This window comes from Amblyomma americanum, chromosome 7 (genome assembly GCF_052857255.1).
Source record: "Amblyomma americanum isolate KBUSLIRL-KWMA chromosome 7, ASM5285725v1, whole genome shotgun sequence".
NCBI lineage: Eukaryota > Metazoa > Arthropoda > Arachnida > Ixodida > Ixodidae > Amblyomma > Amblyomma americanum.
In genome coordinates, this window is record NC_135503.1 from 113459920 (window position 1) to 113466050 (window position 6131).

At 45.7% G+C, this 6131-nt stretch overlaps 1 non-coding gene across 1 annotated transcript; it reads right to left on the reverse strand.

Annotated features, from left to right (window-relative positions):
• Positions 1–2078: 2078 nt before the first annotated feature.
• TRNAP-CGG (transfer RNA proline (anticodon CGG)) lies at positions 2079–2152 on the reverse strand. Its single transcript has one exon. It is a non-coding gene; the product is annotated as a tRNA-Pro (tRNA).
• Positions 2153–6131: the final 3979 nt, after the last annotated feature.

A 6131-nucleotide genomic window follows, 5' to 3' on the forward strand; every position in this document is an offset into this window, starting at 1 on the left:
TCAGCAAGTGCTTCGACGGCGACTCCTTCAACGAAAATGGTAATAATATTGGCAGGCACAGAAACAGGTCTTCAGTGAGTTGCTGGTGACCCAGTTCTTGCCCCCAGACTGCGGTGGTTAGTTTTCCGCGTGGACGGCGGGTTGGCGACGGAGCATTGGAGAACGGGAACGACAGCCAGGAGACAGCGAGCGGTGGGAGCGGGGATGGTAACTAGGAGAAGAAGAATCCGGAGGCGGCAAGTGTGACGCACGCGAGGACGACGGCTGAAGGTCTTACGTCGGCACACGCCTATAATCGTAGGGACGGTGGTCACGACTGCGACACAAACGAGCCACGTGACCAGCGACGCCACAGGCGTCGCAAATAGGGCGATTGTCTTGTGTGCGCCAGGGGTTGAGTGGCTGCGGCTGTGATCGGGGGCGGGCAATCGGACGGTAATGTGGGGTTGCAGGTCGCTGGGGTTCTAACTGCCGGGTAGGTGGCCTGTAGACAGGGGCAGCAGGTTAGGGCCGCGACCGCACTACGGCATCGGCGTACGTCAGAGGAGACGCGGTCAGGGGTGGCTGAGAAAGAGGTTTACATTCACAGCGCAAAGACAAACACGGACTTGAGGGGAGACACCACAAAGCTCCGTTGTGTCTTTGTGGTGTCTCCCCTCAAGTCCGTGTTTGTCTTTGCGCTGTGAATGTAAGCATGAAGTACCAACTCGCCCGGCAACTGATTTTGAGAAAGAGGTGGCAGGACTTCAGCGACCTGCTCCTCAATAACACGCTGTAGTTTGGGAGTGAGCGACGGCACAGGCGTAGGCGGGCAGGTATTCAAAGATAGCTGGCGTGCGACTTCCTCACGTACAAACTGCTGGATGCTCTGGAGGAGCGACTGTTGGTCTAGAGCACCGTCCCTTGGGAGAGCCAAGCTGTAAAGTGTAGCCTCCTGAAAGCCTGCACGCCGGGTAGAAGGACGCTGTTTGCGCAGCTCATCGAAGCTTTGGCAGTAGCCGATGAGACCGGAGACAGTCTCGGGATCTTTGGCGACGAGCATCTGGAAGGCATCATCCTCAATGCCTTTCATAATGTGTCTGATCTTTTCGGCCTCGCTCAAAGAAGGGTGGACAAGCTTGCAGAGGTCGACGACATCTTCTATATAACTGGTGAAGTTTTCACCGGTTTATTGGGCCCGACTTCGCAAGCTTTGCTCGGCGCGAAGCTTTCGCACTGCGAGACGGCCAAAGACTTCTGTCAGACTGGTTTTTAGAGCTGCCCAGCTTGAGATGTCAGCCTCGTGGTTTCTAAACAAGAGATTGGCTACGTCGCTCAGATAAAAGATAACAATGGTGAGCTTGACGCTATCGTACCACTTATTGTGTGCGCTTACGCGTTCATAGGAGGCCACTCAATCCTCCACATTCGTGTCATCTCTGGCGCTGAAGGTGGTCGGGTCATGCTGCCGCGCGGCGCCGGAACAGACGACGACCGACGGAAGCGGTGAAGCGGTTTGGGTGACGGTCTTAGGCATTGCAGAAGCGGTAGGCAAAGCGAGGGTGCGAAGCTCCAGGGCGAGGGATCGTTGGCACCTCCACCACTTGTAATAAGAAACGTCTTCAAAAGCACAGCGTCACGAACAACCAGCGGTACCGTCCAGGCACACATCAGAGACCGCGTTCAGTCCAGAGTACGCACGAGCGACCGAGCGTTCGGCGCTTCTCGTCGTCTTCGTTCAGCCCAAGCCTCTTAATATTCTAACGGCCAGTATATATATATATATATATATATATATATATATATATATATATATATATATATATATATATATATATATATATATATATATATATATATATATATATATATATATATATATATATATATATATATATATATATATATATATATGTGCAGACAAGTTAAAGGAAATGAGGGGCCCGTTTGACAAATTTTTGAAGGGAGCCAACAGTCACCGAAACCAAGGTGCATAGGGGAACGTAAATTTTTTTTAATGTGTTATGCTTATCAGTGGGATAATAATACTTAGATTAATAAATCGCTGAAAGAAAATTAGCAGCAGAAAAAAAAAACCATGCCGCCGGTGGGATCCGAGCCCACGACCTCCGAATACCGCGTCCGGTGCTCTTACCAACTGAGCTACGGCGACGGCTGTCCAATCTGCTGCTCTCGTGGGTATTTATGTTTACTGGGTGTAAGCGAGCCTTGAGAGTGTTCACCAGCGCAGAGAGTGCTGCTTTATAAGTAATTTTCTTTAAGCGATTTATTCATTTTTCATTTATTAATAATTATTAATTATTGTACCACTGATAAGCATAACACATTAAAAAAAAATTAACGTTCCCCTATGCACCTTGGTTTCGGTGACTGTTGGCTCCCTTCATATATATATATATATATATATATATATATATATATATATATATATATATATATATATATATATATATATATATATATATATATATATACAGACAAGGCAAATGAAGTGAGGGGCTCGTTTGACAACCATATTAAGGAAGCCAGCAGTCACCGAAACCAAGGTGCATAGGGGAATGTTTCTATTTTTTTAACATCTAGTGCCAATCAAGTGGCGCTGGTGAACACTCTCAAGGTTCGGTTACACGCAAAAACATAAATACCCACGAAAGCAGCAGATTGGACAGCCGTCGCCGTAGCTCAGTTGGTAAGAGCACCGGACGCGATATTCGGAGGTCGTGGGTTCGGATCCCACCGGAGGCATGGTTGTTTTTTCTGCTGCTTTATAAGTAACTTTCTTTAAAAAATAAATAAATAAATAAATTAACTAATTGATTGGCACTAGATTTTAAAAAAAATAACATTCCCCTATGCACCTTGGTTTCGGTGGCTGTTGGCTTCCTTATATATATATATATATATATATATATATATATATATATATATATATATATATATATATATATATATATATATATATATGGGGTGTCCCAGCTAACTTGGACCATGATTTTGAAAAACCTGAGCGTTCTTCAGAAATGTAATCGCGTGGATGTTGTTAAGGTTTATTAAAGTTACAGTACTATTTTTCTCATCGTCCTACTTGAATAATTAGTCGAGATAAGTTAATTAACGTTTTAAATGTAGCTTGAAATGTTCAGCCATCCACAGGCAATTTAGGGAGCTCCACAAATATTGTCCAACTCAGACATTTCTGACGAGTTAGACTTAGCGTGGCCGTTCTAATTCGCGAAAAACGAAAGCCCGCGGAGTTTAAAAATACCACGTAAAATGCCACGCACCGCAATTACAGCGCTCTCATTCGTACTTTGTAAAAAACATCACTTGTTTAGCACCTTTCATGCTGTACACGACATAACTTCGCCTTGTGGTTGGTTCCAAGATGAGCGCCACTGGGTTCAGGCGGCAGTTGAATAAAAGCCGGCTCCCATTTCTGCGGCGATAATTGCGCTCTCACGCCCTCAGATTGCACAATGCGTCGCTAGCCGCCGCCGGTAACGTCAGAACTGAGCAAAGATAGAAGCTCATTCTAGTAAGCGTAGAGAAGGCGCGGCGCTGGCGATGCTTTTTTACAAATCAGGGATGAGAGCGCTGTTATCACGGCACATTCGTGAGCACGGAGCGCTCTGTCACGTGGTATTTTTTGAACTCTGCGGGCTTTCGTTTTTCCCGAAAAAAAACGGCCACGCTAAGGCTATCTCGATGGAAGTACCTGGGGTGGGCATTATTTCTTTAACTCCACAACTTTTCTATTGAAGCCTGAACGTTTCCAGCTATATTTAAAAAAAAATTTATCTCGAATTATTATTCAATCAAGATCAACGAAAACAATTTACTGAATCCTTAGGTAAATCCTAACAGCTTCCACGTGATTTCCGCTCCGAAGAACGCTAAGGTTTTTTTATTATTTTGGTCCAAATTAGCTCGGACACCTTGTATATGTGTGCGCTAGGCGAAACACGAACTGAAAGTGCGCGGTTATGGCGTCTACTTTTTCGTCTTCGTTTCCTTGCGATTTTTAGTAATGTTTCAAAAGTAGTGTTTTTATTTTACAATGCACCGATCAATTCGTCCCTTTGTTGTTAGAATGAGAGCAGCCGCCCACCGGAACACTTATCACAAACGCTCTAGCACCTAGCAGCACTTACATCACAGCCGCTGAGCGACAGTCATTGTGCCCGTGGCCATCGTGTACAGTGTCTACGACAGATAATAATAACGAGCTCCCTGAAGTTGCCCTAAGATGCCTGCTGCCACGTGGCAACTTGCCCACCGGGTTGTGGGCAGTCTGCCGGCAGGGTGCATGGTTAACTATGCCAATTACGCTAGCACTTAAGCCCGCACTCGGGGATTTCTGTGGTCTTTGCCTGAAGCCTGCTTAAACTTGAAGGAAGCTAGTTGGGCTGCATAGGTGGCCTCCGTAATTGGCAGGTGGACCACCTAGGTCACGCGACCTTGTGACGTAATCACAACCTGCCCACCTTATTGTGAGCAGACTGTCCAGCATGACACTTGAAAATACAAAAATATAAAACGGAAGAACTGGATAGTACGGTGACTTAAGACAAAGAGTGAGACTTAGAAAATACTGGCTCGGGAAAGAAAATGACAGACAAGACAGTGTTTCTAACATTAAATTTAATATTGGAGTTCACCAGGAGATACTAACGGTCCCTCCCAAAAACTAATTTTTGCTTCGCTTTTATCATCATTGTTCCAAACTTTTTTGCGCTATTTTTAATCTTTTGTAGGTACTGTAGTTGTCGTCTTTACACGACAACGTTAAGGGCACCGTGTCGCATAAAATCTGACGTCAGCGTTGGCGTCGTTACCCGTCACCAAAGATCTACAAAAATCCTCGGGGAAACACTTATGCGATGAGACCTTGTGCATTCATGACCGCCTGCCCAACTGAATGTGAGCAAATTGTGCGCCGTGGCAGGTGGCAAATCAGTTAACGATTGGTTGCATGAGGTAATTCGCAAAGAGTAACTCTCACCTCACAAGCTCCACCGGTGGCACCACTTGTCAACTCAGAGCAGTGGCGCACCTTGAATCGCTGCACCACTGCGCCAGGATTGCTATGAGGACTCCCACGATCTTGAAAAACTTTGCAAACTGAGACTCGACCCGAAACCGAAGTGAAATCGAAGTTCTCGCGCAGGTAATTCGCATTTGGCATAACGCGCTAAATCCTCCGCCGCTTTTTGTTTATCCCATTCAGATTTACCTGACACCGACATTCTTGCTCGCGAGGCGGCTGCTCTACATCTGTACCAACCGCGCTTCGGAGGGTACTATAGGCTGTATACCTTAGGCGAGATAGGGTTTGGCCATGCGCTTGAGCATGCCATTTAACGTGCTGTCACTCGCCTTCCTCACTAATGGGAAGGTGCGAAATAAACATCTGCACATTCCTTTCTGGAACCTCCTCCTCTTCCTACTCATATTATCAATTCATCAATATTGGATGTTCGAGCCATGGAGAGGTGATCCAGGGGCCCATAATACTCGGCCGCGGCTGCGTAAACCGGCTGCCTTGGAGCTGTACATTGTGGATGGGCGTTTTGTTTCTGGTTTCAGACTCTCCAGGCGTCAATTTCTGATTTTTAATTTTACGACTGGATGATTGTCACGGACTCTATGACCAATCTTTCCAGCGTACATAAAGCACAGAGGGAGAGTAGACACCACAGAAGCTGGTGGTGCATAGTATTACAAAGCGCAAATTAGCCGATCTGTCACGCATTGAAATTGTCGGTGTTCACATACCTGTTCCAAAAGGCTTTGAGCAGAAACGCGAATAGGTTTAAAAAGGCAGCGTTTTGAAAAAGGGACCACGTAGCATATGACGCTCTGAGGAGCACCATCGCTGCTGTCCTGGGAAGTTTTGTCCTCATGAGAAGAGTGAATGATCATTCACGGTATAATTTAATTAATCACGGAATGCGTCGATTGTGGCAAAATATAATTGCACTGGACATAACCAGAAAGAGAAGGACCATGAAGAGCCATAAGCTAAAGAAAACCATTAGGCGAATTTAAAAATGACGAATGAAGAGCGGAGAAACAAAAGTTAAAGACTATACAGACTGGTGAAAACGTTTTACATTATAACGGAATTTGGA